The sequence below is a fragment of the Bombina bombina genome, chromosome 1 (assembly GCF_027579735.1).
Source record: "Bombina bombina isolate aBomBom1 chromosome 1, aBomBom1.pri, whole genome shotgun sequence".
Classification (NCBI taxonomy): domain Eukaryota; kingdom Metazoa; phylum Chordata; class Amphibia; order Anura; family Bombinatoridae; genus Bombina; species Bombina bombina.
The window spans coordinates 1,158,640,428-1,158,663,635 of record NC_069499.1 but is presented as its reverse complement, the minus strand read 5'-3'; the positions used below and the strand labels follow the sequence as shown (position 1 = coordinate 1,158,663,635).

Genomic DNA, 23,208 nt, shown 5'->3' with positions numbered 1-23,208 from the left:
TTTCACTCCACATTATAGCCTCTAGTCAGCTGTGCCTATCTAACTTAGCTGGATACTTATAAGCCTGTGATGTTGGATGACAGATGATGCGGACCAAGTTTTGGTAGTGATTGGCTGCCGGGATACCACATGGTCATTGAGGGCTGCTGCTGTGAACAGCGTTTAAAGAGGCTTCTTTTTTCTTACCCTTTGTCGTTTTGGGAACATGGATCACTGCAGCCTACCTATCGTGAGTACTACAGAGCCGGCTACGTGCAGTATGCTGTGGGGTGAGTTAAACACTGACTGCTTATGTCCTTTTTTTTTAGTGCTTAACAGGGGCGGCTTTCACGCTGATTGCCTGGACTTTGGTATCTATCAGCACTGGCGAGTTAAAAGCCGTGTCCCCGCTGTGTTGCTTTAATAAGGGACTCTCAGTCATTTCGACAGTGACACTAACGTTTGGTAAAGCATGTCATTTGAAGTCTAACCTTACAGCTTTTAACTGTCCTCACCTCCCCAAGTGGTTCAATGGGCTGACGCAACATGACATTGGCTTTGGACTCTACTTACACTTCTTCCTTGATATCATATGAATTAGATAAGATTATACTTTTCAGAAACATCGGGCAGACTTGCTGTGCCTATGGTTCTTATCTGCCGTCAAAATCTATCGTCTAGATCACGAGTTCTGCGTTAGCCTTAAAAAGCAGCGTTGAGAGGTCCCAATGCTGCTTTTTAACGCCCGCTGGTATTATGAGTCCTGCAGATACAAGTGTACCGCTCACTTTCTTCCGCGACTCAAGGCTACCGCAAATCCCCTTACGTCAATTGCTTATCCTATCTTTTTAATGGGATTTGCCTAACGCTGGTATTACGAGTCTTGGAAGAAGTGAGCGGTACACCCTCTCCTGTCAAGACTCCTACCACATTTGAAAGTCAGTAGATAAGAGTTTTATGGACTAACGCCAGAACATAAAGCTCTTAACTAAAGTGCTAAAAAGTACACTAACACCCATAAACTACCTATTAACCCCTAAACCGAGGCCCCCCACATCGCAAACACTAAAATAAAAAATTTTAACCCCTAATCTGCCGACCGGACATCGCCGCCACTTTAATAAATGTATTAACCCCTAAACTGCCGCACTCCTGCCTCGCAAACACTAGTTACATTTTATTAACCCCTAACGCTGACACCTACCTACATTTATTAACCCCTAATCTGCCGCACCCAACGTCGCCGCTACTATTTATTAACCCCTAAACCTAAGTCTAACCCTAACACCCCCTAACTTAAATATAATTTAAATAAATATAAATAAAATTACTATCATTAACTACATTATTCCTATATAAAACTAAATACTTGCCTATAAAATAATATAGCTACAATATAACTAATAGTTACATTATAGCTATTTTAGGATTTATTTTTATTTTACAGGCAACTTTGTATTTATTTTGACTAGGTACAATAGTTATTAAATAGTTATTAACTATTTAATAACTACCTAGCTAAAATAAAGACAAATTGACCTGTAAAATAAACCCTAACCTAAGTTACAATTACACCTAACACTACTCTATAATTAAATTAATTACCTAAACTACTTACAATTAATTACAATGAAATTAAATAAACTTTAAAAAAAGCACTAAATTACAGCAAAAAAAAATACAAATACAAATTTTAAAACTAATTACACCTAATCTAATCCCCCTAATAAAATAAAAAAATTCCCTACCCTATACTAAATTACAAATAGCCCTTAAAAGGGCCTTTTGCGGGGCATTGCCCCAAAGTAATCAGCTCTTTTACCTGTAAAAAAAAATACAATACCCCCCCAACATTACAACCTACCACCCACTCACCCCTACTCTAAAAGCCACCCAATCCCCCCCTTAAAAAAACCTAACACTAACCCCCTGAAAATCACCCTACCTTGAGCCGTCTTCACCCAGCCGGGCACAAGTAGTCCTCCATACGGCAGAAGTCTTCATCCGATTGGGGCAGAAGAGGTCCTCCAGACAGCAGAAGTCTTCATCCAGACGGCATCTTCTATCTTCATCCTTCCGGAGCAGAGCGGGTCCATCTTCAATCCAGCCGACGCGGAGCATCCTCTTCAAACGAAGAATGAAGGTTCCTTTAAATTACGTCATCCAAGATGGCATCCCTTGAATTCTGATTGGCTGATAGAATCCTATCAGTCAATCAGAATTAAGGTAGGAAAAATCCTATTGGCTGATGAAATCAGCCAATCGGATTGAAGTTCAATCCGATTGGCTGATCCAATCAGCCAATAGGATTGACCTCGCATTCTATTGGCTGATTGGAACAGCCAATAATTTAGTTTATTTAATTTAATTGTAGGTAGTTTAGGTAATTCATTTAATTATAGAGTAGTGTTAGGTGTAATTGTATCTTAGGTTAGGGTTTATTTTACAGGTCAATTTGTCTTTATTTTAGCTAGGTAGTTATTAAATAGTTAATAACTATTTAATAACTATTGTACCTAGTTCAAATAAATACAAAGTTGCCTGTAAAATAAAAATAAATCCTAAACTAGCTACAATGTAACTATTAGTTATATTGTAGCTATCTTAGGGTTTATTTTATAGGTAAGTATTTAGTTTTAAATAGGAATAATTTAGTTAATAATAGTAATTTTCTTTAGATTTATTTAAATTAGATTAAAGTTAGGGGGGGTTAGGGTTAGACTTAGGTTTAGGGGTTAATAAATTTAGTTTAGTGGCGGCGACATTGGGGGCAGCAGATTAGGGGTCAATAATTGTAGGTAGGTGGAGGCGACGTTGGGGGCGGCAGATTAGGGGTTAATAAATATAATGTAGGTGTCGGCGATGTTAGGGGAAGCAGATTAGGGGTTCATAGGTATAATGTAGGTGGCGGCGGTGTCCGGAGCGGCAGATTAGGGGTTAATAGTATAATGCAGGTGGCGACGATTTCGGGGACGGCAGATTAGGGGTTAATAAGTGTAAGATTAGGGGTGTTTAGACTCGGGGTTCATGTTAGGGTGTTAGGTGTAGACATATTTTTTATTTTCCTATAGGAAATAATGGGGCTGCGTTAGAAGCTGAACGCAACTTTTTTGCAGGTGTTAGGGTTTTTTTCAGACGGCTCAGCCCCATTTTTTCCTATGGGGAAATCATGCACGAGCACGTTTAGCCAGCTTACCGCTGACTTAAGCAACACTTGTATCGAGATGAGATGTGGAGTTAAATTTTGCTCAACGCTCACTTTTCTGCGGCTAACGCAGCCATTCATACCAGCGTTGTCTTAAGTGAGCGGTTAAAAAAAAAGGCTCGTTAGCACCGCACGGCTCTACCGACAAAACTCGTGATCTAGCCGTATGTTTTTATATATATATTTATATATATATATATATATATATATGTGTGCAAACATCCATCAGATATATATTCAAATATATTTTTAAGAAGACATAGAATATATTCTGTTATGTGTAGAACATTGGATTATGAAATATGCAATATTATCTTATGATGTTGTGCTTTTCAAATAACTGCGATAATGTTTTTCGGCTCCTTTAAAGTCTACGGGGGAATGCGATTTTGAGTCTGCGACCTCTCAAAGTCTAATGGTTACTACGACGTTACAAATGTAGAAATGCAAACTTTTTACTTTAAACTCACAATATGAGCGTGAATCTCCAAGTGCAAAAAAAATACTTCTAGTGATTTTAACGCTTGAACGTGAGCACAAACTATCGCTCCACTTGTAATATAGCCCAAAGTGTTGGAAATGTATAGGTAGTATGGAATAGTACGATTTTACAGACAGGGTAATATATACTGGCAGTAGTATTTCAGTAGTAATTTTTGGGACATGCAATTTATTCAATCCATTAGAAGAGCTAAGTACACGTTTTGCTGATTTATTAATTCTATTCAATCCAGACTATTAAAAACACATTTTAATAGTGACTTTACAATGTGTAAACTCCACCAGTACTTTGAGATAATGAAAAAAATGCCTTTAGCAGATTTTTGCTGATTTATTGGACTTTTGCATTTCATGTTTTTTTATTTTGTTTTGTTTTTCTTTTTAGAAGCCTTTCTTCACACTCCTTGAAGATGATTTGATTTTCACTAAAGAACTGTTTTGTTTTTGTTTTGTTTTTTTTTGTTTTTTTGAGAGAGCTTTAAGAATACATTTTTGTTAATTCACAGCTTTTCAGTCAAAAAGGGCATGCTTCTGGTTTCTGATCATGGATGCTTGGAAACCTATTTCTGTAATTTTCTTACATCAGATCCATCAACTTCTCTCAGCTCTTTTCCGTGTTCCTCCTTTGGCATGCAAATTCACAAACCTACCTTTCTTGTTAATCACCTACTGTAAACATGGTATCCATTAGATGGTAACTAACAGGCAGGGCCCAATACCCTTTATTATTAATTTTATTTTACAAGTTTTATTTTCCAAAAGCGCTTTTTTATATAAATAAAAAATATTGTAACAGCTGTGAACAGCAAATTCCACATTCAACACAGATTTCAGATGCAGGAATAAGTTTAGTATGTAAATGTTACCAATACTGTTCTGACATTTAACATCGGATTTAATTTAGAACCTTGAAAAATGGGAAAAGTACCTTTGCTTTACCGTCAAAATGGGCCAGTGTTGGTCCACAAAGAAATAGAGAGCTTCCCACTTCAGAATTTCCTGCCAGGCCTGTTCATTGTTCTGGTTATGAATCCTAATTATATTTTCCATATCTTAAGGTTTAATATCAACTTCTCTACATTACCATTCCTTCTTCAGCATTGCATTCCAGAACATTTGTTTTTAGATGGATATACCCAGTTTTTATCAGAGTTGGCTCGAGGAATTGTGGACTCTTCTCTATTCAAGGACAAAGGGAACTGGCTGATCAGGGGCTGGGATCCTATTTGGAGAAGGCATCATTTTGTTAGGATCAATTTCTTCTTTTTTCTTGATTTAAATGGAAATTCCACATAGACATACAACCTTTCTTGATAGGTACAGAGCAATCTTGGTTCTCAGCGTTTTGTGTACACTCTCTGGTCACACGTCATCCTTCTGTTTTCTTCTGATGCATGGGGCATCTTGGTGGGGGACATACTGAAGAAATCTGAGGATGTTCAAATATAGGTAGAGACTGTGGCTGGAAAGAAGAGGCTGATGGTACTTATGTAGATCCACCCATATTACAAGACCAACAAACTGCAGAATCTTTGTCACCAACGTAAGTGCCCTTTATTGTTCATTTAATGGTCTTTTAACTATGTTATTCTTCAGCCATGTACTTAATGTCATAACACAGCAAAATATGTTGGAACATAATGAAAAAAAAATAATAATAATAATTATTAAACTAAAATTAATTGCATATTTGTACATAATTGATCCCCATGGAAAGAACTCTCGTGGCTGCGCTCTCATCTTAATGCCTCCCAACATTTCCTGGAAACTTTCTGAACCTAACATGTGGGTGACGACCAGTGATAATTTTTGAGTTCAGCACCATTGGGAGGAAATCAATGATATGATGTGGGTGGAGCTGTGTGGGTCATGAATAGAACAAGGACAGCTGGACAGAGCTTCCAAACTGTGACAATCCCACAATATGCAGATTGATTAGGTGCATATTCCCTCTCATAAGATATTTTAGAACGGACAATCCCAGTCTCAGTTGAGGGTTAGGGATTGTGGTTAATGTTAGGTATTAGGCTTGGAATTAGAGGCAGTTCCAGAAATCTTATTATTTGGGAGCATTCTGCTCTTTTCAGAGCCAGATTTTTTCATGTGAAGTGCAACACACAAAGATCTGCTCAAATTCAGATCTCTAATTATTGGGGTATTGGGGTTAGGTGTCAAGGTCAGGAATAGGGTTGGAATTGGAAGTTGAAGCAACCATCTCTAGTATCTAAGAAGTAACAAATTGTCTTTCTGCTGCAGTGTTCTCTGCAATCCTGAACTGGTGGCCCCATTCTGGCCACGGTAACATTGCAGCTGTGACATGTGAGCAAACATAATAAGCAGAGGATCATTCTCTTTGCAAAAAAAAAGCGCACACACACTTTTCAAAAAACCCTCACTTACATGAACAGAAAAAAATAATCGGCTAGATCACGAGTTCTGCGTTAACCTTAAAAAGCAGCATTGAGAGGTCCCAACGCTGCTTTTTAACGCCCGCTGGTATTACGAGTCTGGCAGGTACAAGTGTACCGCTCACTTTTCTTCCACGACTCGAGGCTACCGCAAATCCCCTTACGTCAATTGCGTATCCTATCTTTTTAATGGGATTTGCCTAACGCTGGTATTATGAGTCTTGGAAGAAGTGAGCGGTACACCCTCTCCTGTCAAGACTCCTACCGCATTTGAAAGTCAGTAGTTAAGAGTTTTATGGGCTAACGCCGGAACATAAAGCTCTTAACTAAAGTGCTAAAAAGTACACTAACACCCATAAACTACCTATTAACCCCTAAACCAAGGCCCCCCCACATCGCAAACACTTAAATAAAAAAATGTAACCCCTAATCTGCTGACCGGACATTGCCGCCACCTACATTATACCTATGAACCCCTAATCTGCTGCCCCTAACATCGCCGACACCTACATTATATTTATTAACCCCTAATCTGCTGCCCCCAGCGTCACCTCCACCTACCTACAATTATTAACCCCTAATCTGCTGACCGGACATCACCGCCACTTTAATAAATGTATTAACCCCTAAACCACTGCACTCCCACCTCGCAAACACTAGTTAAATTTTATTAACCCCTAATCTGCCGTCCCTAACATCGCCGACACCTACCTACATTTATTAACCCCTAATCTGCCGCACCCAACGTCGCCGCTACTATATTAAATGTATTAACCCCTAAACCTAAGTCTAACTCTAACCTTAACCCCCCTAACTTAAATATAATTTAAATAAATATAAATAAAATTACTATTATTAACTACATTATTCCTATTTAAAACTAAATACTTACCTATAAAATAAACCCTAATATAGCTACAATATAACTAATAGTTACATTATAGCTATTTTAGGATTTATTTTTATTTTACAGGCAACTTTGTATTTATTTTAACTAGGTACAATAGTTATTAAATAGTTATTAACTATTTAATAACTACCTAGCTAAAATAAATACAAATTGACCTGTAAAATAAACCCTAACCTAAGTTACAATTACACCTAATACTACTCTATAATTAAATTAATTACCTAAACTACCTACAATTAATTACAATTAAATTAAATAAACTAAATTAGGGGGGAAAAAACCCACTAAATTACAGAATTTTTTTTTACAAATTATAAAACTAATTAAACCAACCAATTACCCCTAATAAAATAAAAAAAGCCCCCCAAAATAAAAAAAAAATCCCTACCCTATACTAAATTACAAATAGCCCTTAAAAGGGCCTTTTACGGGCATTGCCCCAAAGTAATCAGCTCTTTTACCTGTAAAAAAAAAATACAATACCCCCCCAACATTACAACCCACCACCCACACACCCCTACTCTAAAACCCACCCAATCCCCCCTTAAAAAAAACCTAACACTAACCCCCTGAAGATCACCCTACCTTGAGCCGTCTTCACCCAGCCGGGCACAAGTGGACCTCCAGAGGGGCAGAAGTCTTCATCCGATCGGGGCAGAAGAGGTCCTCCAGACGGCAGAAGTCTTCATCCAGGCGGCATCTTCTGTCTTCATCCTTCCCGAGCGGAGTGGGTCCATCTTCAATCCAGCCGACGCGGAGCATCCTCTTCAAACGAAGTCCTAACGAAGAATGAAGGTTCCTTTAAATGACGTCATCCAAGATGGCGTCCCTTGAATTCCGATTGGCTGATAGAATCCTATCAGCCAATCGGAATTAAGGTAGGAAAAATCCTATTGGCTGATGTAATCAGCCAATCGGATTGAAGTTCAATCCGATTGGCTGATCCAATCAGCCAATAGGATTGACCTTGCATTCTATTGGCTAATTGGAACAGCCAATAGAATGTGAGGTCAATCCGATTGGCTGATAGCATCAGCCAATAGGATTTTTCCTACCTTAATTCTGATTGGCTGATAGGATTCTATCAGCCGATCGGAATTCAAGGGACGCCATCTTGGATGACGTCATTTAAAGGAACCTTCATTCTTCGTTAGGACTTCGTTTGAAGAGGATGCTCTATGTCGGCTGGATTGAAGATAGACCCGCTCCGCTCTGGAAGGATGAAGATAGAAGATGCCGCCTGGATGAAGGCTTCTGCCATCTGGAGGACCTCTTCTGCCCCAATCGGATGAAGACTTCTGCCGTATGGAGGTCCACTAGTTGTGCTCGGCTGGGTGAAGATGGCTCACCGTAGGGTGATCTTCAGGGGTTAGTGTTAGTTTTTTTTAAGGGGGGATTGGGTGGGATTTAGAGTAGGGGTGTGTGGGTGGTGGGTTGTAATGTTGTGGGGGGTATTGTATTTTTTTTTTACAGGTAAAAGAGCTGATTACTTTGGGGCAATGCCCCGTATTGGGCAGCAGATTAGGGGTTAATAATTGTAGGTAGGTGGCGGCGACATTGGGGGCGGCAGATTAGTGGTTAATAAATATAATGTAGGTGTCGGCGATGTTAGGGGCAGCAGATTAGGGGTTCATAGGTATAATGTAGGTGGCAGCGGTGTCCGGAGCGGCAGATTAGGGGTTAAAAGTATAATGCAGGTGTCGGGGATGTTGGGGGTGGCAGATTAAGGGTTAATAAGTGTAAGATTAGGGGTGTTTAGACTCGGGGTACATGTTAGGGTGTTAGGTGTAGACATATTTTTTATTTTCCCATAGGAAACAATGGGGCTGTGTTAGAAGCTGAACGCTGCTTTTTTGTAGGTGTTAGGTTTTTTTCAGCCGGCTCAGCCCCATTGTTTCCTATGGGGAAATCGTGCACGAGCACGTTTATCCAGCTCACCGCTGACTTAAGCAACGCTGGTATCGAGGTGAGATGTGAAGCTAAATTTTGCTCTCCGCTCACTTTTCTGAGGCTAACGCAGCCATTCAGAAAACTCGTAATACCAGCGTTGTTTTAAGTGAGCGGTGAAAAAAAAAGGCTCGTTAGCACTGCACGGCTCTACCGACAAAACTCGTGATTTAGCCGAATGTCAGGAATGTCTGACCAGTACAGGTAGTTAGAGAGAAAAAATAAAACTTAAATACGTTAGTCTATTCTAAAGGTTAAAACAAGCTGAGAATTTGTATTTTTACAGCAGGAAGGGAATAGCGGGTTTGATTAAAGGAGCTATTGTATGATCTATGTTCCTGTATCCTATTTATTTATTTTAAGTTCTGAGCTGATTCATTCAGGACCTCAATAGTTTTCATGTTTCTTTAGATGGGGATGAGGGTGTATCATGGGTGAGTCATGTAAAGGAATGTCACACACGCTTGTCATCTCTGTAATGGTGAATGTGTGACATTCCTGGACCATTTATGCTACTGGATTATTGTCAAAAGAAGATCTAGTTGCAACGCCCAATTTTTCTTATCAAAGTTAAAGTGAAAACAGTTTGCTTTTGAACTATAAATATTTATTCCTGAATAAAAAAGATTTCCTTTTAATACCAATGTATTTAATGTAGAAAGTCACTATTAAAGGGGCAGAGATTTTTTTTCTCCCTCTTTAAGGCTAGATTACAAGTTGCGTGCTAGCTATAATTGCGCAATCAATATTGTGTTTTTCTCGTTTTTTGTGTGCAATGGTAATAGCACATGTATTACTAATTAAAAGTTAATTTACTCTCGTCGGATTAGCGTGACTTCAGAGATCGCGTAAAGGGATGGGAAAGAAAAAAGTTGTATTAAACACAACATAAATACATCTAAATGTACAGTTGCAATCATATAAACACTTTCTGATAAAAAAAATGAAAAAACTGTTTAAAAAGTTATAAGAGCTCAAAGATAGATGGTGTAAGGTGATTTAAAAAAAAGGCTACAAAGAGTTTATACATACATATATGTATACATAGAAATGTCTACATTTGTGTTCATGTATGTCTGTGTGTATGTATATCTGTGCGTGTGTATGTATATATATATATATATATATATATATACATATATATATATATATGTATGGTATAGATGTGTGTACATATGTATTTAAGTATGTACGTGTTTTACTGTATATTTACTGTACATATTTCATATTCCAATGTGCTTCACTTACAGAATAATGCACTTTTTATTGTTAATATATATACTTCTACCTATATATCTATTCCTAATGAACATTTATCAGATATAGAGAAATATATATTTAATCATAAAAAGTACATTAATTACATTAATATGTGTAACGCACATCAGGGTTAGAAATATAGGACTTTATGCTGTCGGGTTAACACACATGAAGAATTACTAACCTCATTGAGCGTTATTGAAATATTACATATAAAATATTACAAATATTTAAAATTATTAAATTATACATACTGTAAAATATTCTAAATAATCCATAGAGTATATATATATATATTTACAGTATGTACAATTTTTAATAATTTTTTATTAATATTTTTTAATATCTTTTAAATAATATTTCAAGAACGCACAATGAAGTTAGCAATTCTTAGTGTCCACTAACCCGACCGCGTTAGTCCTAAACCGCAAACCCTGATGCACGTTACGCATATTTTACATTCCTATATAGATTATTTATATATAGATATACAGTATATGTATGTGTATGTATTAACTATTAAAAGTACATTGTTTTGTATGTGAAGAACATTGGAATGTGAAGTATTAACTTCTGTTGGGTTAGTGCGCAAGTAAAGTTTTTTGTTTTTTTCCGTTTATGCTCTCCCTTGACTTCTTTGGGGATAATACGTTCATACAGTTGAGATATTTGGTAAGTATACATTGAGTTACGCTTGCGTGCTAACCTTTTACTTTCAACTTGTAATACGAGCACAACCTGACATGCGCAACAAGCTTCCATCGAGCGGACTTAACGCGGGAGTGCAATATCCCTTAATGTGTTCCCAATTATCTTTTTTACCTGGCGGCGTGTAATTAATTTTTGTAATTAATATTTACAAGTAGCGCCTTTACCTTTTTTTGTCATTTTAAATAGAAAATGTTGCCTGTTGTATCCCCAACAATATTGAAAATGTCACTATATAAGTACTGGTTATAAAAATGGCTATGTAAAGTACTGAAGAAATTACACTCCCAGTTGGGGATGGGAGAGAAAGATACTAATATGTTAATTTTATTTTGGTCTCTGTAAGTACGAGTCTTTGTGTATACAGTGAGAAATAAGATAAGAAGGGCTTTGAGCAAATATAGAGAGATACTATGATGACATTTTCTCTTCTTGAAATCTTAGTCCATTTGATTGGGTTGTGGTTTCAATTAGCAGATACAGCTATTTCATATCCCAAAATAAGGCATGATTTCCAATACATTTTAAACTCTGCAGCTGATATAACAAGTAGTTGGAAACACAATAAAGGGAAACTAATTTACAGTACACAGTACCTTTACAAATCAAGAACAGGAATTGATATTGAATGTGTTTATTATGCAATGCAGATGTACACACATAGGAGGCCGAAACGATCGTCTGGGGTTGTCATGTTCCTTGTTCAGAGGAGAATTGCCTGGTATTTCGGGGCTGGACTGACCTTACTTGGCAGGATCAGACTGATATACTTCAGGAAAGTTTTCTTCTGTGAAAAGCACACTGGTCTAAAAGAGGCCGGGTGGTAAATCGCCATAGAACAAGCCACTGAGCTGTTGTTCGTTCCTGGCAGAGCGCTTCTCTCTTTGTATGCAAATTATTATGACCCTGGGGAAGTCTCCCTATGGGTGATGGGGGAACCAGACGTGGACTCCTTGCCCAGTGTGCTTAGAGGAATGTGGCTGCACCTCACTGACGAGGCCCATAGGAGGCCGAAACGATCGTCTGGGGTTGTCATGTTCCTTGTTCAGAGGAGAATTGCCTGGTATTTCGGGGCTGGACTGACCTTACTTGGCAGGATCAGACTGATATACTTCAGGAAAGTTTTCTTCTGTGAAAAGCACACTGGTCTAAAAGAGGCCGGGTGGTAAATCGCCATAGAACAAGCCACTGAGCTGTTGTTCGTTCCTGGCAGAGCGCTTCTCTCTTTGTATGCAAATTATTATGACCCTGGGGAAGTCTCCCTATGGGTGATGGGGGAACCAGATGTGGACTCCTTGCCCAGTGTGCTTAGAGGAATGTGGCTGCACCTCACTGACGAGGCCCATAGGAGGCCGAAACGATCGTCTGGGGTTGTCATGTTCCTTGTTCAGAGGAGAATTGCCTGGTATTTCGGGGCTGGACTGACCTTACTTGGCAGGATCAGACTGATATACTTCAGGAAAGTTTTCTTCTGTGAAAAGCACACTGGTCTAAAAGAGGCTGCTTCCGGGTGGTAAATCGCCATAGAACAAGCCACTGAGCTGTTGTTCGTTCCTGGCAGAGCGCTTCTCTCTTTGTATGCAAATTATTATGACCCTGGGGAAGTCTCCCTATGGGTGATGGGGGAACCAGACGTGGACTCCTTGCCCAGTGTGCTTAGAGGAATGTGGCTGCACCTCACTGACGAGGCCCATAGGAGGCCGAAACGATCGTCTGGGGTTGTCATGTTCCTTGTTCAGAGGAGAATTGCCTGGTATTTCGGGGCTGGACTGACCTTACTTGGCAGGATCAGACTGATATACTTCAGGAAAGTTTTCTTCTGTGAAAAGCACACTGGTCTAAAAGAGGCTGCTTCCGGGTGGTAAATCGCCATAGAACAAGCCACTGAGCTGTTGTTCGTTCCTGGCATAGCGCTTCTCTCTTTGTATGCAAATTATTATGACCCTGGGGAAGTCTCCCTATGGGTGATGGGGGAACCAGACGTGGACTCCTTGCCCAGTGTGCTTAGAGGAATGTGGCTGCACCTCACTGACGAGGCCCATAGGAGGCCGAAACGATCGTCTGGGGTTGTCATGTTCCTTGTTCAGAGGAGAATTGCCTGGTATTTCGGGGCTGGACTGACCTTACTTGGAAGGATCAGACTGATATACTTCAGGAAAGTTTTCTTCTGTGAAAAGCACACTGGTCTAAAAGAGGCTGCTTCCGGGTGGTAAATCGCCATAGAACAAGCCACTGAGCTGTTGTTCGTTCCTGGCAGAGCGCTTCTCTCTTTGTATGCAAATTATTATGACCCTGGGGAAGTCTCCCTATGGGTGATGGGGGAACCAGACGTGGACTCCTTGCCCAGTGTGCTTAGAGGAATGTGGCTGCACCTCACTGACGAGGCCCATAGGAGGCCGAAACGATTGTCTGGGGTTGTCATGTTCCTTGTTCAGAGGAGAATTGCCTGGTATTTCGGTGCTGGACTGACCTTACTTGGCAGGATCAGACTGATATACTTCAGGAAATTTTTCTTCTGTGAAAAGCACACTGGTCTAAAAGAGGCTGCTTCCGGGTGGTAAATCGCCATAGAACAAGCCACTGAGCTGTTGTTCGTTCCTGGCAGAGCGCTTCTCTCTTTGTATGCAAATTATTATGACCCTGGGGAAGTCTCCCTATGGGTGATGGGGGAACCAGACGTGGACTCCTTGCCCAGTGTGCTTAGAGGAATGTGGCTGCACCTCACTGACGAGGCCCATAGGAGGCCGAAACGATCGTCTGGGGTTGTCATGTTCCTTGTTCAGAGGAGAATTGCCTGGTATTTCGGGGCTGGACTGACCTTACTTGGCAGGATCAGACTGATATACTTCAGGAAAGTTTTCTTCTGTGAAAAGCACACTGGTCTAAAAGAGGCTGCTTCCGGGTGGTAAATCGCCATAGAACAAGCCACTGAGCTGTTGTTCGTTCCTGGCAGAGCGCTTCTCTCTTTGTATGCAAATTATTATGACCCTGGGGAAGTCTCCCTATGGGTGATGGGGGAACCAGACGTGGACTCCTTGCCCAGTGTGCTTAGAGGAATGTGGCTGCACCTCACTGACGAGGCCCATAGGAGGCCGAAACGATCGTCTGGGGTTGTCATGTTCCTTGTTCAGAGGAGAATTGCCTGGTATTTCGGGGCTGGACTGACCTTACTTGGCAGGATCAGACTGATATACTTCAGGAAAGTTTTCTTCTGTGAAAAGCACACTGGTCTAAAAGAGGCTGCTTCCGGGTGGTAAATCGCCATAGAACAAGCCACTGAGCTGTTGTTCGTTCCTGGCAGAGCGCTTCTCTCTTTGTATGCAAATTATTATGACCCTGGGGAAGTCTCCCTATGGGTGATGGGGGAACCAGACGTGGACTCCTTGCCCAGTGTGCTTAGAGGAATGTGTCTGCACCTCACTGACGAGGCCGAAACGATCGTCTGGGGTTGTCATGTTCCTTGTTCAGAGGAGAATTGCCTGGTATTTTGGGGCTGGACTGACCTTACTTGGCAGGATCAGACTGATATACTTCAGGAAAGTTTTCTTCTGTGAAAAGCACACTGGTCTAAAAGAGGCTGCTTCCGGGTGGTAAATCGCCATAGAACAAGCCACTGAGCTGTTGTTCATTCCTGGCAGAGCGCTTCTCTCTTTGTATGCAAATTATTATGACCCTGGGGAAGTCTCCCTATGGGTGATGGGGGAACCAGACGTGGACGCCTTGCCCAGTGTGCTTAGAGGAATGTGGCTGCACCTCACTGACGAGGCCCATAGGAGGCCGAAACGATCGTCTGGGGTTGTCATGTTCCTTGTTCAGAGGAGAATTGCCTGGTATTTCGGGGCTGGACTGACCTTACTTGGCAGGATCAGACTGATATACTTCAGGAAAGTTTTCTTCTGTGAAAAGCACACTGGTCTAAAAGAGGCTGCTTCCGGGTGGTAAATCGCCATAGAACAAGCCACTGAGCTGTTGTTCGTTCCTGGCAGAGCGCTTCTCTCTTTGTATGCAGATGTACACACATATATACATCATTTTGAAATATTGAACTTCTAATATTGGAAGAAAGTAGCACAATGCCCTGTGTGACAAACACTAAAAACACAAGTAAATGTCTCTAGTTAAATAAGCAGGATGCTGTTACGTGTAGAAGATACTGTAAACTAATGCAGGGAATGATTAAGTGCCGTAATTTATGGAAATGATACATTTATAGTAACTGTTGTTGTCACACAGCATTACTGGCATTATTGTAAATGGACATAAACATGTGAAAATAAAATGCTCTAATGTTGCAGCATTTTATTGTTACACTATTGCTTGAGTATAACCATGAGAACAAAATTTATTTGACACTATAAGTAATTTTAAAAGTCTCAAAAACGCATGCTCTACCAAAACCATGAAACTTTAATTTCTCTTGTAAAGTGTAGTCAGTCCACGGGTCATCCATTACTTATGGAATATATCTCTTCCTAACAGGAAGCTGCAAGAGGATCACCCAGCAGAGCTGCTATATAGCTCCTCCCCTCACATGTCATATTCAGTCATTCTCTTGCAGCCTAACTAAGATAGGTCGCTGTGAGAGGTCTGTGGTGTTTTTTAACTTAGTTTATTTCTACAATCAAAAGTGTGCTGTTTATTCTCAGGCAGCATTAGAAGAAGAATCTGCCTGCGTTTTCTATGATCTTAGCAGACGTAACTAAGATCCACTGGCTGTTCTCATCTGAGGAGTGAGGTAACTTCAGAGAAGGGGAATAGCATGCAGGGCCCCCCTGCAAAAGAGGTATGTGCAGTAAATTATTTTTCTGAGGAATGGAATTGACTGAGGAAAAACTGCTGATACCAATGTAAAGTAAGTTAAGCCTTAAATGCAGTGATAGCGACTGGTATTAGGCTGATGAGTGTGTGTACACTGAATGTATTTTTCTAAGGAATGGAATTGACTCTGAAAATACTGTTAATACTGAAATAATGTATGAGCCTTAACTGCAGTAAAAGCGACTGGTAGCAGGCTTATTAATAACAATTCATAACTTTTCAAATGTATGTTTAAAACGTTTACTGGCATGTTAATCGTTTTTTTGTGAGGTACTTGGTGATAAAACTTATTGGGGCATGATTTTTACCACATGGCCATCTTTGTTTTCTGCATAGAAACAGTTTTCTGAGCTTCCCCACTGTTGTAATATGAGTGGGAGGGGCCTATTTTAGCGCTTTTTTGCGCAGTAAAAATTCAGTCACAATCTGCCTACTTCATCCTCCATGATCCAGATCGTCTCTAGAGAGCTCAGGGGTCTTCAAAATTCATTTTGAGGGAGGTAATCAGTCACAGCAGACCTGTGACAGTGTGTTTTGACTGTGAGAAAAAAGTTAATTATTAAATTGTTAATCCGTTTTTGGGTATTAAGGGGTTAATCATCCATTTGCTGGTGGGTGCAATCCTTTGCTAACTTAATACATTTACTGTGAAAAATTGGTTGCTATAACTATTTTGGTTCATTGTTATTTCAACTGTGACAGCTTTTTGTGCTTCTTAAAGGCACAGTAGCGTTTTTTATATTGCTTGTAAATTTATTTAGAAAAGTATTTCCAAGCTTGCTAGTCTCATTGCTAGTCTGTTTAAACATGTCTGACACAGATGAATCTCTTTGTTCACTATGTTTAAAGGCCAATGTGGAGCCCAATAGAAATTTATGTACTAATTGCATTGATGCTACTTTAAATAAAAGTCAATCTTTACATGTAAAGAAATTATCACCAGACAACGAGGGGGAAGTTATGCCGACTAACTCTCCTCACGTGTCAGTACCTTCGCCTCCCGCTCAGGAGGTGCGTGATTTTGTGGCGCCAAGTACATCAGGGAGGCCCTTACAAATCACTTTGCAAGACATGGCTACTGTTATGACAGAAGTATTATCTAAATTGCCAGAATTAAGAGGCAAGCGCGATAGCTCTGGGTTAAGGACAGAGCGCGCGGATGAGGTGAGAGCCATGTCAGATACTGCGTCACAGTTTGCAGAACGTGAAGACGGAGAGCTTCATTCTGTGGGTGACGGATCTGATCCAGGGAGACTGGATTCAGAGATTTCTAATTTTAAATTTAAGCTTGAGAACCTCCGCATATTGCTAGGGGAGGTATTAGCGGCTCTGAATGATTGTAACACGGTTGCAATTCCAGAAAAATTATGTAGGTTGGATAGATACTATGCGGGTACCGGTGTGTACTGACGTGTTTCCTATACCTAAAAGGCTTACAGAGATTATTAGCAAGGAGTGGGATAGACCTGGTGTGCCCTTTTCCCCTCCTCCCATATTTAGGAAAATGTTTCCTATAGACGCCACCACACGAGACTTATGGCAGACGGTCCCTAAGGTGGAGGGAGCAGTTTCTACTTTAGCTAAGCGTACCACTATCCCGGTGGAGGATAGTTGTGCCTTTTCAGATCCAATGGATAAGAAATTAGAGGGTTACCTTAAGAAAATGTTTGTTCAACAAGGTTTTATCTTACAGCCCCTTGCATGCATTGCGCCTGTCACTGCTGCGGCGGCATTCTGGTTTGAGTCTCTGGAAGAGGCCATTCGCACAGCTCCATTGGATGAAATTATGAACAAGCTTAAAGCACTTAAGCTAGCTAACGCATTTGTTTCTGATGCCGTCGTACATTTAACCAAACTTACGGCTAAGAACTCCGGATTCGCCATCCAAGCGCGCAGAGCGCTATGGCTTAAATCCTGGTCAGCTGACGTGACTTCTAAATCTAAATTGCTTAATATTCCTTTCAAAGGGCAGACCTTATTCGGGCCCGGCTTGAAAGAAATTATAGCTGACATTACGGGAGGTAAGGGCCATGCTCTACCTCAGGACAGGGCCAAATCAAAGGCCAAACAGTCTAATTTTCATGCCTTTCGTAACTTCAAGGCTGGAGCAGCATCAACTTCCTCCGCTCCAAAACAGGAAGGAGCTGTTGCTCGTTTCAGGCAGGGCTGGAAAGTTAACCAGTCCTGGAACAAGGGCAAGCAGGCCAAGAAACCTGCTGCTGCCCCCAAGACAGCATGAAGAGAGGGCCCCCTATCCGGAAACGGATCTAGTGGGGGGCAGACTTTCTCTCTTCGCCCAGGCTTGGGCAAGAGATGTCCAGGATCCCTGGGCGTTGGAGATCATATCTCAGGGATATCTCCTGGACTTCAAAACTTCTCCTCCACAAGGGAGATTTCATCTTTCAAGGTTATCAGCAAACCAAATAAAGAAAGAGGCGTTTCTACGCTGTGTACAAGACCTTTTACTAATGGGGGTGATCCACCCAGTTCCGCGGACACGGGCAGGGATTCTATTCAAATCTATTTGTGGTTCCCAAGAAAGAGGGAACCTTCAGACCAATCTTGGACTTAAAAATCCTAAACAAATTTCTAAGAGTTCCATCATTCAAAATGGAAACTATTCGAACCATCCTTCCCATGATCCAAGAGGGTCAGTACATGACCACAGTGGACTTAAAGGATGCCTACCTTCACATACCGATTCACAAGGATCATTATCGGTACCTAAGATTTGCTTTCCTAGACAGGCATTACCAGTTTGTAGCTCTTCCCTTCGGATTAGCTACGGCTCCAAGAATCTTTACAAAAGTTCTGGGCTCACTTCTGGCGGTACTAAGACCGCGAGGCATAGCGGTGACTCCGTACCTAGACGACATTCTGATACAAGCGTCAAGTTTTCAAACTGCCAAGTCTCATACAGAGATAGTTCTGGCATTTCTGAGGTCGCATGGGTGGAAGGTGAACGTGGAAAAGAGTTCTCTATTACCACTTACAAGAGTTCCCTTTCTAGGGACTCTTATAGATTCTGTAGAGATGAAAATTTACCTGACAGAGGCCAGGTTATCAAAACTTCTAAATGCTTGCTGTGTCCTTCATTCCATTCCACACCCGTCAGTAGCTCAGTGCATGGAAGTAATCGGCTTAATGGTAGCGGCAATGGACATAGTACCATTTGCGCGCCTGCATCTCAGACCGCTGCAATTGTGCATGCTAAGTCAGTGGAACGGGGATTACTCAGATTTGTCCCCCCTACTAAGTCTGGATCAAGAGACCAGAGATTCTCTTCTATTGTGGCCCTCTCGGCCACATCTGTCCAAGGGGATGACCTTTCGCAGGCCAGATTGGACGATTGTAACAACAGACGCCAGCCTTCTAGGCTGGGGCGCAGTCTGGAACTCCCTGAAAGCTCAGGGATTATGGACTCAGGAGGAGAAACTCCTCCCAATAAATATTCTGGAATTAAGAGCAATATTCAATGCTCTCCTAGCTTGGCCTCAGTTAGCAACTCTGAGGTTCATCAGATTTCAGTCGGACAACATCACGACTGTGGCTTACATCAACTATCAAGGGGGAACCAGAAGTTCCCTAGCGATGTCGGAAGTCTCAAAGATAATTCGCTGGGCAGAGTCTCACTCTTGCCACCTGTCAGTGATTTACATCCCAGGCGTAGAGAACTGGGAGGCGGATTTTCTAAGTCGCCAGACTTTTCATCAGGGGGAGTGGGAACTTCATCCGGAGGTCTTTGCTCAACTGATTCATCGTTGGGGCAAACCAGATCTGGATCTCATGGCGTCTCGCCAGAACGCCAAGCTTCCTTGTTACGGATCCAGGTCCAGGGACCCGGGAGCGGTGCTGATAGATGCTCTGACAGCCCCTTGGGTCTTCAACATGGCTTATGTGTTTCCACCATTCCCGATGCTTCCTCGTTTGATTGCCAAGATCAAACAGGAGAGAGCTTCGGTGATTCTGATAGCGCCTGCGTGGCCACGCAGGACCTGGTATGCAGACCTAGTGGACATGTCGTTCTGTCCACCATGGTCTCTGCCTCTGAGACAGGACCTTCTAATTCAGGGTCCTTTCAAACATCCAAATCTAACTTCTCTGAGTTGACTGCATGGAGATTGAACGCTTGATTCTATCAAAGCGTGGCTTCTCGGAGTCGGTTATTGATACCTTAATACAGGCTAGGAAGCCTGTTACCAGAAAAATTTACCATAAGATATGGCGTAAATATTTATATTGGTGCGAATCCAAGAGTTACTCATGGAGTAAGGTTAGGATTCCTAGGATATTGTCCTTTCTACAAGAGGGTTTAGAAAAGGGCTTATCTGCTAGTTCGTTAAAGGGACAGATTTCTGCTCTGTCTATTCTTCTACACAAACGTCTGGCTGAAGTTCCAGACGTTCAGGCTTTTTGTCAGGCTTTAACTAGGATTAAGCCTGTGTTTAAGACTGTTGCTCCGCCGTGGAGCTTAAACTTAGTTCTTAATGTTCTTCAAGGCGTTCCATTTGAACCCCTTCATTCCATTGATATCAAGCTGTTATCCTGGAAGGTTTTGTTTTTGATGGCTATTTCCTCGGCTTGAAGAGTCTCTGAGTTATCTGCCTTACATTGTGATTCTCCTTATCTGATTTTTCATTCAGACAAGGTAGTTCTGCGTACTAAACCTGGGTTCTTACCTAAGGTAGTTACTAACAGGAATATCAATCAAGAGATTGTTGTTCCATCACTGTGTCCTAACCCTTCTTCAAAGAAGGAACGACTTTTGCATAATTTGGACGTGGTCCGTGCCCTGAAGTTCTATTTGCAGGCAACTAAAGATTTTCGTCAAACTTCTTCCCTGTTTGTCGTTTACTCTGGACAGAGAAGAGGTCAAAAGGCTTCGGCTACCTCTCTCTCTTTTTGGCTTCGTAGCATAATACGTTTAGCCTATGAGACTGCTGGACAGCAGCCTCCTGAAAGGATTACAGCTCATTCTACTAGAGCTGTGGCTTCCACCTGGGCCTTTAAAAATGAGGCCTCTGTTGAACAGATTTGCAAGGCTGCGACTTGGTCTTCACTTCACACCTTTTCAAAATTTTACAAATTTGAAACTTTTGCTTCTTCGGAGGCTATTTTTGGGAGAAAGGTACTTCAGGCAGTGGTTCCTTCTGTTTAATGTTCCTGCCTTGTCCCTCCCTTCATCCGTGTACTTTAGCTTTGGTATTGGTATTCCATAAGTAATGGATGACCCGTGGACTGACTACACTTAACAAGAGAAAACATAATTTATGCTTACCTGATAAATGTATTTCTCTTGTAGTGTAGTCAGTCCACGGCCCGCCCTGTCTTTAAGGCAGACCTAAATTTTAATTAAACTCCAGTCACTACTGCACCCTATGGTTTCTCCTTTCTCGTCTGCTTTGGTCGAATGACTGAATATGACATGTGAGGGGAGGAGCTATATAGCAGCTCTGCTGGGTGATCCTCTTGCAGCTTCCTGTTAGGAAGATATATATTCCATAAGTAATGGATGACCCGTGGACTGACTACACTACAAGAGAAATAAATTTATCAGGTAAGCATAAATTATGTTTTTGTATTTCATGTCCTTGGTTCAGGTAAATGTAAAGAATATAGAATACATTTAAAAATAAAGGTCATGTTATGATACAATTTCTTCTGTGTGTAAGAATTCAGTCCTATCAGCTTTAGTTTGAGTAATTATGAATAATTATTTATGTAAATGTAAACTAATTAGCATGTCCAGCATTTTTGCCATGAAAATTGGCAACCCTAATAGAAACTAATCTTAATCTTACATGGGAGGAATCTTTCTCTTAGGGATGACTGCACTAGGCTAAAAGGAACATATATCTTAAAGGACCAGTAAACACAGCAGATTTGCATAATCAACAAATGCAAGATAACAAGACAATACAATAGAATTTACTCTGAATTTCAAATGAATAGTAGATTTTATTCTAACAAGTTTCAAAGTTATGTATATTTCCATTCCCCCTGTACCATGTGATAGCAATCAGCCAATCACAAATGCATATACGTATAGTCTGAGTTCTTGCACATGCTCAGTAGGAGCTGGTGACTCAAAAAAAAGTGTAAATATAAAAGACTGTGCACTTTTTTTTTAATGGAAGTAAATTGGAAAGTTGTTTAAAATTACATGCTGTATCTGAATCAGGAAAATGTAATAAAACCTGAGTGTCCCTTTAAATACACAGGATCACATATCAAATACAATTTAAAAAACAACTTATAAACATTAATTGTTTCTATTAAACGTTATCCCTGTTAGAATGATAACATTTATGTACATGTGACCAACAGCAGATGCATCAATACTATGCACACACATCCATTTGCTTCCCATGCATGGGCCGATGCCATCAATGACACGTCATGCAATGTAATTGGCATTAAGAGATCACTTTAAGAACTTTCTACTAAGTTTTACATTTGTTAACCTTATATCCCTAATTAACCCCTTTCAAATAAACAACCGCAACTTTATGTGAGAACTCCCAAGGAGGAAATACTATTACCTTAACAAATATACAAACAAAGATGGCCAGCAAGAATTCCCTTTCAATAAACTCTCTAGAGCAGGTGCAGCTACACCAAGCCATTCTCTACCAACTGTCTCAGTCCCCACCAAGAGAAGGTAATGACCATCTGATAAAGAGAAAAACAAAAGTGAAGGATGGGAGAGAAGAAGAGAAAAGGATGGGAGAGAAGAAGAGAAAAGAGTTAGTTCAGCCTCTTTCACCAGAATCTCCCATTAATTGTTACACCTACTGATCAGACGTAAACCATTGGGCACGCTTGAAGGAAGCTAGCGGGCTGCATTGGGTATTATACTGTTTTGTCTTTAACCTGGTTTTCTATAAACAGTATAGTTCTCTATTTATGCTAATTGTATTCAAATACACCACCAGGTACTTATGTTTTTAGGAACTATATCATATTTGTTCTATCTGACAAAGTTCCCATCCACTTCTACATTTGTCAATTGGGAGCTTTGTCTCAATGCCCATATTAATGCTGTCCCACCAAAACCACATCCAGTAATTTCTGGCCACTTCATAGGCTGACCATACATGCTCTCAGATAGTGCTATCTTTACTCTGACCTGTCACCTAAACTGCCCTAACTCTACCTCCTAAGACATCTTACACAGCTTTCCAGTCCCAGGGTGACAAAGAGAAATGTAATGATCACACCTTTTGTGTAGAAGGAGGAATGGGGTTTGAATTAGATAAATACTAGGCAGGTGGGCTTTATTTTTGTACCTATTGTGAGGACAAAAACAAAAAAGCAAAATGTATCAGCATGAAAACTTTCTGCAATAAAGAGACGACCCCCACACAAAAAAAAGTTTTATTTGTTCAAACACTTTGACAGTTTTTCTTTAACCAAATTGGTTAAAGAAAAATGTAATATAGTAGAATTGCATAATCAAAAATACACAATAA

The 23,208-nt window shown here is 40.7% G+C and overlaps 1 pseudogene; it reads right to left on the bottom strand.

Moving 5' to 3' along the window:
- Positions 1 to 4,580: 4,580 nt before the first annotated feature.
- LOC128663660 (holocytochrome c-type synthase-like) overlaps positions 4,581 to 23,208 on the bottom strand; it is a 52,202-nt pseudogene continuing 33,574 nt past the window's right edge.